Below are 12,025 nucleotides of genomic sequence, written 5' to 3' on the forward strand. Positions count from 1 at the left end.
CTCAATTTTAGGGGGTAACAGAGAAGAGAGAGTTTTTAGCAAAGTTATACCCAAAAAAACTCAGCCATTAAAATTTTTTTAATGCTCAGAAAGTTCAGATGGAAGCATAAAGAATCAGGATGGTTTTGAAAAGTCTTGCATGCTTTTTCAAAAGTATGAAAACTAGCTTCACAGTTTCATGGAAAACCCTGATTTGTGTTCTGCTTTATGTGTAGAAAGCTCTTTTTGTGATTTTTAAGTTCAAATTTAAAAGAAAAATAATGCTTTCATCAACAAATGAGAAAACAGATCATGCAACTAAAAATGTTGAAACCCAACACATTTTAAATCATGATAATAAAAATCCTGAAAATCAAATGGGAAATTAACAAAACTGAAAGAAAAAATGAATCAATAAAATTAGGAGCTTATTTTTAGTGGGAACCACAATGAAATAGATATATCATTGGCCAGCTTTATTAACATAAGAAAGAGGAAAACCAAATTACTAGTATCAGAAATGAAGAAGAGAATTTATAAGAAATGAAAAATAAAATATTTTGCATAACTGTATATGCCAGTAAAATTACAACTTAAATGAAATGGATGAATCTTTGCAAAAGCATCAAATTCCCAGATTAACAAAATAAGAATTAAAAAATATAAATATCCCAATCTCAAAAAAAGAAATTGAACAAGTAAAATGAATAAATTCTTCAAGTTGGGGGATTAGAGGGTACTACCTGGTACTAAATGGATTTATGAACAAATCCTGACATTCAAAGAAAAATTCTAATTACATAATCTGTTTACAAATATAGGAAAAGAAATGATCCTACCCAATTTCTTCTACAATTATTTTACAAATGTTAATCTCGTATCCAGGGAAAATCCAAACAGGGAAAGAAAACTAGACTAATACCCCTAATGAATGATGTAGTTTTAAAATAAAATATTAGCAACATATCAAAAAAATTGTACTCTATGACCAGATTAGATTTACACCATGAATGCAGGGTTGGTATGATATTAAAAATGAGATCATATTAATATTAGAAACAATAAATCATGATTATAACAATAGATTCTAGTAGGGGAAAACATTTGACAAAATGTAATGCTGTTTCTGTTTCAGAGGGTAGCTAGGTGGCTCAGTGGATTGAGAGCCAAATCTAGCGATGGGAGGTGCTGGGTTCAAATGTAACCTTAGACACTTCCTGCTGTGTGACCTTGGACAAATCTCTTATTCCCCATTGCCTAGTCCTGTAATCAATACATAGTGTTGGTTCTAAGATGGAAAGTGTTTTTAAAAATACTATTTCTGTTTAAAAACAAACATAGAAAGCATAAGAAAAAGGAATCTTTTATTTTTTCTTTCTTTTTAAACTTTTACCTTCTATATTAGTATCAATTCTAAGAGAGAAGAGTAGCATTGAGGTTAAATGACTTGCCCAGAGTAACAAAGCTTAAAAATGACTGAGGTCAAATTTGAACCCAGGTCCTCCTGTCTCCGGGCTTAGGTGTTCTCTCCACTGTGCTTCCTAGCAGCCCCTAAATTTCTTAATATGATCAGTAGCATCTAAAATCAAGAGTTAGTACTACATGTAATGGAAATAATCTCTAGGGTTAATAAGATTGTGAATAAAACAAGACTGTCCATGATCACCACTACTATTTTTATACAAGTCTAAAAAAAACAATAAGACCAAAAAATTGAGAGAATAAACATAGGCAAAAGGGAAACAAAATTTTCTTTTTGCAGCTATACAATGTTTTGAAAAAAGAGTGAACTAAAAATTTAATTGAAACAACTTAAACAAAGTGGCAGCATATAAAATCTACATAAAATCATCATTATAATATATGTTGTCAACACAATGCAAGAAGAAGAAATTAGAGAAATTCTATTTAAAATAAGTACAGAATGTATAAGACCCTTAGGAATTTTTCATGACATACTTCACGGAGCAACTCTGTGGCACAACTACAAAATAGAAGATGGATCTAACTAAATTAGTGAAACATGAATTGCTCCTGAGTAAAGGAGCAGGATAATAAAAATAACAGTACTACTTTCTATTACTTTTTTCAGAGCCCCACTACCAAAGAATAGATGTGGAGATAAGAAAATAAAGAAATTCATGTGTTGGAACAAAGATTAAAAAATCTCAAGCACAATCATGAAAAAGTGTGGGCCAATTTTCATTGTTGCTGTCACAGCTGCTACTCTGCATTTATAAAACTGCCACTGAACATCCAACACAATTTCTGGTTGCCCTTCTACCCTTCCCCAAAATCCACTACATACACTGTATGTTTGTTTGTCATTAGCACACTTTTCATGAAATCGTGGCAGAAAAAAAAGGAACATCACTAAAGCTTTTCAAAGGCTCCCTGCTCCTTGTTCTATGCTAAAACTTGACATATATCCTGAAGGAAGGGTAAGCAGTAAGAGAGTGGTCTCTAATATCCTCGGAGGATATGGCCTAGCATATATTAAATACTTAATTTTATTTAATATTTAAATAGTATTGTATTAAATACTTCTTTTTAGTGAACTTTTTGTGGAAGTTTGTATTAAGGGGAACACTAAGGGTAGAATTTATTCTGAGTCTCATGATAAGGAAATAATCAAAAAATTACTTTATAATACAACCAATGTAGGCGAAACTACACTAAGTATTTCTTAGTTTGGAAGCTATATAATGGAAAACAAAGAAGAGGTATGATTCTAGACTTTCAGAAATCAACTATTCTCCTACAGGAAAAAAATAAGCATTTCAATAGCAATTAGTATGAAATATGAGAACAAGTATAAATTGCTAAGTTTTCATTTGCAACTTGGAAACAATAAAGCTGCCATTAAAGCAAGAAAATGTAGTCTCATGTAAGAGAACTATCAGGGACTGCAGAATTTACTGACTGTTCCTATTATTAGAATCCCATTCAGCTGAGCACAATAGTCTACATGGTTATGCCTGGGGAAGTGTTAAAAAAAAATTGGTCCCCACATGATTAGCAAGACAGAAGACTAGATAGTTTTTCTTAATTGTCATGACTTCTCATATTTGGTTGAAATTATGCACCCAAAAGAAAGCAGCTTCAGCTCCCTCCATACACAAAGGGACCTGAAGAAGGTAAAAACCTCATGAACTAAGTACACCTGACTAGTGCTTACTCAGCACTCATTGCCCATCTGCCTACTCACTACATTACCAGCAGCAAGGTGACACTAGCCATCCAACAAAACACAACCCCATGTCCTGACTCCTCCCCATCCTTCCCAGGACCACAAAGATCTAAGCTCCAAACCATAGCAGCATTCTGTTCTGCAAAAGATTTCTGTAAGAGAACAGAGGAAAAAGTAGCAGGACATATGTCTCCTCAGTGGCTCAATGGCTCCGCCCTTTCTCCTTCCACTGTGCCAGGAGAAATAAATGACAGCTATTAGTCCAGGCTATAATATGACTAGTATGACAGCACTCTGTCCTGGCGGGTCAGAGAACTGGCAAGACAAAATGGAAGGCTTCATGAAAGAAACAGAGGGAATTGAAGAGGACACTCATCACTCTACTAAATCTGAGGAAAGGAACCTAGCATCCATCTGGGACCAGTTCTGACCTCCCCCCACCCTCAGAAAGTTACTTGGGGTAAAGACCTAGGAGAGCAGACCATAAATTACCCAGTGTGGAAGGAATCTGAAACTCATTGAAATCCAGTCCCAGGGAGATCACCATCTGATGGAAGTTAGAAACTGAGTATAGATCAGTGGTGGACAGCATAATCAGGAATGTAGGAGGGTCCTGCCATGGGAAGGGTCCATGAAGCAATTTCTTCTCTGTCACCTGTATGAATTGGTTTTGTTCTGAAGTGAATCACAATGTAAAACAGAATCCAGAGGGGCCAGTTCTACAATAGTGGAAGAAACTTATCTCTCAGTAAAAAGGGGGATATCCAGAAACCTTGGAAATTATGGTTCCATAAGGAATACTGAGAATAGAGACTAGATAATCAAGGAGACCAGGAACTAGAGATTGAGGGTTTAAAGTAAAAAAGAAAAAAATGAAAGGAATGAGAAATGTTCTCTGGAAAGGGTACCAAAAAAATGAAATCTTAAAAACAAAGAACCAATAGAGAGAAGAGGAAGGAGAAAACTATTTAACTGAGAGAAGAAAAAAGAAAAGAATGAAACAATGCAATAAAAGCAAGAAAGAAAAGGACTAATAATAAACAAAACCTCAAGAGAAAGGGGTAACTAATGTGAGGAAAGGATCAGGAGTGAGGAAAAGCAAGCCACTGGTAATAAAAGTTTATTCTTTTTTTTTTAACCCTTACCTTCTGCCTTAGAATCAATACTATATATTGATTCTAAGGCAGAAGAGTGGTAGGGGCTAGGCAATGGGGGTTAAGTGACTTGCCCAGCGTCACACAGCTGGAAAGTGTCTGAGGTTAGATTTGACCCAAGACCTCCCATCTCTAGGCCTGGCTCTCAATCCACTGAGCTCCCCGGCTGCCCCCAAAAGCTTATTCTTTAAAAAGAATAAGCTAAATTAACTGAAGGAACATTGTACTGTGCTTACAAAAAAAGAGGAGAAAATCATAAACTGGGGGAAAAGTTATTAGATACAAATGGAGGAAAATATAAACCTAACCCCCAACTTTAAATGTGAATGAATTAAATAGTTCAATAAAAATGGAAAAAGAGATAGATTGGACAAGAAAACAAAACTCTACAGTCTGTTGCTTACAAGAAACACATTTCTTAAATAGACATACACACAAAAAAAGCTGAAGGGATAGGGAGAAAATTTTACTATTCATCATTCAAAAAGAGCAGGAATTTCAATCAATATTATATAGTGAAGCAAAAACAAACATCAAAAATTAAAAAGATAAACAAGGAAACTAATAATGGTGAAATGAACAGTAGATAACAAAGCAAATCAGTAGTAAATAAATAAAAATATTCCAAATATTTTGGCATCCAAATTCATAAAGAAAAATTAACCAAGCTACAAGAAGATATAAACATAATATTAGCAGGAAACCTCAGTATTCTCCTCTCAGTTTTAGATAAGTAAAGTAGAAAGATGAACAAAACAGAAAATATTGGCACTGAAAAAAAATTGCTGGAGAAATGAGTGAAAGATTATATGGTATCTTCTAAATGATATGGAAAAAAAATTATCCACACCACAATGAACTCATTACACTGAACTTTTACAAAAATTGACCCTGTGCTAAGTCACAGAGATAGGAGAAACCAATCTAAAAAAAGCAGAAATAAAATAAGCAATTCCTTTGCAGATTTATTGGTTCAGGAGACACAAACAACAAAAACACAGAACCAAATGAAGATTTAACAATGAAGTTCTAAATTAATAATGAGTCAAAAAACAAATCATGGAAATAATAATTATGAGAAAAGGAAAGATGAGGAGGAGGAGGAGTCTCTGGAATCTGAGAACATTGTAGAACCACAACATGCTGCTTCCTGAGTGTTTTAAAAAAGAAATGAGAATTGTGAGAAGTGAATTTATGGCCTACTCAGCAGAAATAATTGATAAAAAAAGAAAAACTTGAATCTGCTGTGGCAAGTCTCACCAAAGAAACATGAGAGAGGACAACTTATTAAGAATTCAAATACATAGAAATAAAATACATCTCAGAAAAAAAAACTAATGACATTAAAAGAAGATGTGTTCTCTATTCCAGTAAAACAGTGATTTTTTAAAAAGGAATATTTTCTCTTTTCCCAATTATGTGTAAAAACAATTTTTACCATTTTTTTAATTTTTTGAGTTCCAAATTCTTTCCTTCCTTTCCTCTTCTCCCTCCATCCTATGATAATAAGCAATTTGATATGGTGTGATCACATGTGTGATCCTACAAAACATTTCTATATTGGTCATGTAGAAAAAGATACACATATATAAAAAAGAAACCTATAAAGAAAATAAAGTAAAAAGTAGTACTCTTTCATTCACATTCAGAGTTCACCAGCTCTTTCTCTTGAGATGGATATCATTTTTCATCATGAATCCTTTGGAATTGTCTTGAATCATTATATTACTGATAGTAGCTAAGTCATTCACAGTTGCTCATCATACAATATTGTTGTTACCTTGTACAATGTTTTCCTGGTTCTCTACACTTCACTTTGCATAAGTTGATATAAGTCATTTCCAAGATTTTCTGAAACCATCCTCCTCCTCACTTATTAATATTCCATTACAATACAATAGTATTCCATTACAATCATTTGCCACAACTTGTTCAGCCATTCCCCAATTAATGAGCATCCTCTCAGTTTTCAATTTTTTGCCACCATAACAAGAGCTACTATAAATATTTTTCTACAAATAGATCCTTTACTCTTTTAAAAAATCTCTTTGGGGGACTTCCGGGTAAACATGGCTGCAATCTAGACACCACACGCTTCCTCTCCCCGGCACAAATGGTATAGCATCCAAATTTTTAATAGAGAAACTAGGAGAATTGAAGGAGGAAATAGACAGTAAAACCGTATTAGTGGGAGACTTGAACGAACCACTATCAAATTTAGATAAATCAAACCAAAAAATAAACAAGAAAGAGGTAAAAGAGGTGAATGAAATCTTCGAAAAATTAGAGTTCATAGACATATGGAGAAAAATAAATAGGGACAAAAAAGAATACACCTTCTTTCAGCAACACATGGCACATTCACAAACATACACTAGGTCATAGAAACATGGCACTCAAATGCAGAAAAGCAGAAATAATAACTGCAGCCTTTTCAGATCACAAGGCAACTAAAATATTGATCGGCAAGGGTACATGGAGACCCAAATCAAAAATTAATTGGAAATTAAATAACATGATACTCCAAAATCAGATAGTTAGAGAAGAAATCATAGAAACAATTAACAATTTCGTTGAAGAAAATGACAACAGCGAAACATCCTTTCAAACCTTATGGGATGCAGCCAAGGCAGTACTTAGAGGAAAATTCATATCCCTGAGTGCATATATTAACAAATTAGGGAGGACAGAGACCAAGGAATTGGAAATACAAATCAAAAAACTTGAGAATGAACAAATTAAAAACCCCCAGAAGAAAACCATACTAGAGATCCTAAAAATTAAGGGAGAAATTAATAAAATAGAAAGTGACAGAACTATTAAGCTAATAAACAAGACTAGAAGCTGGTACTTTGAAAAAACAGTCAAAATAGACAAAGTACAGGTTAATCTAATTTAAAAAAGGAAAGAAGAAAGGCAAATTAATAGCATCAAGGATGAAAAGGGGGATCTCACCTCCAAAGAAGAGGAAAATAAGGCAATCATTAAAAACTACTTTGCCCAACTATATGGCAATTACTATACCAACCTAGGTGATATGGATGAATATTTACAAAAATATAAATTGCCTAGACTAACAGAAAAAGAAATAGTTTTCTTAAATAATCCCATATCAGAAAAAGAAATCCAACAGGCCATCAAAGAACTTCCGAAGAAAAAATCCCCAGGGCCTGATGGATTCACCAGTGAATTCTATCAAACATTCAGAGAACAGTTAATCCCAATACTATACAAACTATTTGATATAATAAGCAAAGAGGGAGTTCTACCAAATTCCTTTTATGACACAACCATGGTACTGATTCCAAAACCAGGCAGGCCAAAAACAGAGAAAGAAAATTATAGACCAATCTCCCTAATGAATATAGATGCAAAAATCTTAAATAGGATACTAGCAAAAAGATTCCAGCAAGTGATTAGAAGGGTCATCCACCATGATCAAGTAGGATTTATACCAGGGATGCAGGGCTGGTTCAACATTAGGAAAACTATCCACATAATTGACCACATCAACAAGCAAACCAACAAGAACCACATGATTATCTCAATAGATGCAGAAAAAGCCTTTGATAAAATACAACACCCATTCCTACTAAAAACACTAGAAAGCATAGGAATAGAAGGGTCATTCCTAAAAATAATAAACAGTATATATCTAAAACCATCAGCTAATATCATCTGCAATGAGGATAAACTAAATCGATTCCCATTAAGATCAGGAGTGAAACAAGGATGCCCATTATCACCTCTATTATTTGACATTGTATTAGAAACACTAGCAGTAGCAATTAGAGAAGAAAAAGAAATTGAAGGCATCAAAATAGGCAAGGAGGAGACCAAATTATCACTCTTTTCAGATGACATGATGGTCTACTTAAAGAATCCTAGAGATTCAACCAAAAAGCTAATAGAAATAATCAACAACTTTAGCAAAGTTGAAGGATACAAAATAAACCAACATAAGTCATCAGCATTTCTATATAATTCCAACACAGATCAGCAGCAAGAACTAGAAAGAGAAATCCCATTCAAAATTACCCTAGACAAAATAAAATACTTAGGAATCTATCTCCCGAGACAAACACAGGATCTATATGAACACAACTACAAAACACTTTCCACACAACTAAAACTAGACTTGAACAATTGGAAGAACATTAACTGCTCATGGGTAGGACGAGCCAATATAATAAAAATGACCATCCTACCCAAACTCATCTATCTATTTAGTGCCATACCCATGGAACTTCCAAAAATTTTTTTTACTGATTTAGAAAAAACCATAACAAAGTTCATTTGGAAGAACAAAAGATCAAGGATATCCAGGGAAATAATGAAAAAAAAAATACAAAGGAAGGGGGTCTTGCAGTCCCAGATCTCAGACTATATTACAAAGCAGCGGTCATCAAAACAATTTGGTACTGGCTAAGAGACAGAAAGGAGGATCAGTGGCATAGACTGGGGGCAAGCAACCTCAGCAAGACAGTATATGACAAACCCAAAGATCCCAGCTTTTGGAACAAAAATCCACTATTTCATAAAAACTGCTGGGAAAATTGGAGGACAGTGTGGGAAAGATTAGGCTTAGATCAACACCTCACACCCTACACCAAGATAAATTCAAAATGGGTGAATGACTTGAACATAAAGAAGGAAACTATAAGAAAATTAGGCGAACACAGAATAGTATACATGTCAGACCTTTGGGAAGGGAAATACTTCAAAACCAAGCAAGAATTAGAAAGAGTTACAAAATGCAAAATAAATAATCTGGATTACATCAAATTAAAAAGTTTTTGTACAAACAAAACCAATGTAACCAAAATCAGAAGGGTAGCAACAAATTGGGAAACAATCTTCATAAAAACCTCTGACAAAGGTTTAATTACTCAAATTTATAAAGAACTAAATCAATTGTACAAAAAATCAAGCCATTCTCCAATTGACAAATGGGCAAGGGACATGAACAGGCAGTTCTCAGCCAAAGAAATCAAAACTATTAATAAGCACATGAAAAAGTGCTCTACATCTTTTATAATCAGAGAGATGCAAATCAAAACAACTCTGAGGTAACACCTCACACCTAGCAGATTGGCTAACATGACAGCTATGGAAAGTAATGAATGCTGGAGTGGATTTGGCAAAGTAGGGACACTAATTCATTGCTGTTGGAGTTGTGAACTGATCCAACCATTCTGGAGGGCAATTTGGAACTATGCCCAAAGGGCGATAAAAAACTGTCTGCCCTTTGATCCAGCCATAGCACTGCTGGGTTTGTACCCCAAAGAGATAATGGACAAAAAGACTTGTACAAAAATATTCATAGCTGCGCTCTTTGTGGTGGCCAAAAACTGGAAAACAAGGGGATGCCCTTCAATTGGGGAATGGCTGAACAAATTGTGGTATGTGTTGGTGATGGAATACTATTGGGCTCAAAGGAATAATAAAGTGGAGGAATTCCATGGAGACTGGAACAACCTCCAGGAAGTGATGCAGAGCGAAAGGAGCAGAACCAGGAAAACATTATACACAGAGACTGATACATTGTGGTACAATCGAAGGTGATGGACTTCTCCATTAGTATCAATGCAATTTCCCTGAACAATCTGCAGGGATCTAAAAAAAATACTACCCACAAGCAGAGGATAAACTGGGAGTAAAAACACCGATGAAAAGCAACTGCTTGACTACAGGGTTGGAGGAGATAAGACTGAGGAGAGACGCTAAATGAACACTATAATGCAAATTCCAACAACAGGGAAATGGGTTCGAGTCAAGAACACATGTGATAACCAGTGGAATCATGCGTCGGCTATGGGAGAGGGAAAGGCGGGCGGGGGGGAGGGGAGGAAAAGAAAATAATCTTTGTTTCCAGTGAATAATGTATGAAAACGACCAAATAAAATAATGTTTAAAAAAAATTATCCTAGACAAAATAAAATACTTAGGAATCTATCTCCCGAGACAAACACAGGATCTATATGAACACAACTACAAAACACTTTCCACACAACTAAAACTAGACTTGAACAATTGGAAGAACATTAACTGCTCATGGGTAGGACGAGCCAATATAATAAAAATGACCATCCTACCCAAACTCATCTATCGATTTAGTGCCATACCCATGGAACTTCCAAAAATTTTTTTTACTGATTTAGAAAAAACCATAACAAAGTTCATTTGGAAGAACAAAAGATCAAGGATATCCAGGGAAATAATGAAAAAAATACAAAGGAAGGGGGTCTTGCAGTCCCAGATCTCAGACTATATTACAAAGCAGCGGTCATCAAAACAATTTGGTACTGGCTAAGAGACAGAAAGGAGGATCAGTGGCATAGACTGGGGGCAAGCAACCTCAGCAAGACAGTATATGACAAACCCAAAGATCCCAGGTTTTGGAACAAAGATCCACTATTTCATAAAAACTGCTGGGAAAATTGGAGGACAGTGTGGGAAAGATTAGGTTTGGATCAACACCTCACACCCTACACCAAGATAAATTCAAAATGGGTGAATGACTTGAACATAAAGGAGGAAACTATAAGAAAATTAGGCGAACACAGAATAGTATACATGTCAGACCTTTGGGAAGGGAAATATTTCAAAACCAAGCAAGAATTAGAAAGAGTTACAAAATGCAAAATAAATAATCTGGATTACATCAAATTAAAAAGGTTTTGTACAAACAAAACCAATGTAACCAAAATCAGAAGGGTAGCAACAAATTGGGAAACTATCTTCATAAAATCCTCTGACAGGTCTTCCGGTCAAGATGGCGGCTTAGAGAAAGCTAAAGTTCAGATCTCCGGAAAACCCTTCCCGACCGATCTCAAACTATAAGCTCCTAAGGCGCCGAAATTCAAAACGATCAACAGCATAGACCCTGGGAATCCTCCTCCTGGACCTGGACCTGGATCAAAAGGTACAGCCCCCCTCAAAAGCCAGAACCCGATATCACTCGGACCTAAGGGGTAGGAGCGCAGAGTCCAAGGCTCCGGGAAGCCGCAGCCCAGCCCCTCTCAGAGAGCAGGGTCCTCTGAAACAACAACAAGCCTCAGGGCCTTCTATCCAAGTCCCAGTGAAAGTCACTGCCCTCGGAGCTCCCCCAGCAGAGAGCAGGGTTGTCTGAAACAACAGCAACCCTCAAGGCGGGTAAGACAGCCTCACGGGCTGGATCCTGCTATCCAAGTCTCAGTGAAAGTCACTGCCCTCAGAACTCCTGGAAGCCGCAGCCCATCCCCCTGCAGAGAGCAGGGTCCTCTGAAACAACAGCAACCCTCAGGGCCGACGAAACAGCCTCACGGCCAGCTATTCTGAAGGCAACTTCCGGAAAGCGAGCCGGGGGAAGAGTGTGGCCTCGTGGTCCTACCTTTCCATTCCAGTTCCAGGGAGGCATATTCAGTTTAACCCAGAGAACGCTCATAGCACCAACATCTGCCCAGGACTAAAGCCTCTGAACACCAGACAGAGATAAGAAAAGCTAATCCTCCACATTCAGAGATGGCAAACTACACAGAAGCACAGAAGCCCCAAAATACCAAGAAAAATAAGAAGAAAGGGGCGACTTTGGACACATTCTATGGAGCCAAAATACAAAATACAGAGCAGATAGAAGATGATATACAAGAAAATGCTCCAAAACCTTCCAAAGGAAATGGAAACTCTCCACAAACCCATGAAGAATTTGAATCAGAAATGA

Source organism: Monodelphis domestica, chromosome 2 (assembly GCF_027887165.1).
Source record: "Monodelphis domestica isolate mMonDom1 chromosome 2, mMonDom1.pri, whole genome shotgun sequence".
Lineage (NCBI taxonomy): Eukaryota > Metazoa > Chordata > Mammalia > Didelphimorphia > Didelphidae > Monodelphis > Monodelphis domestica.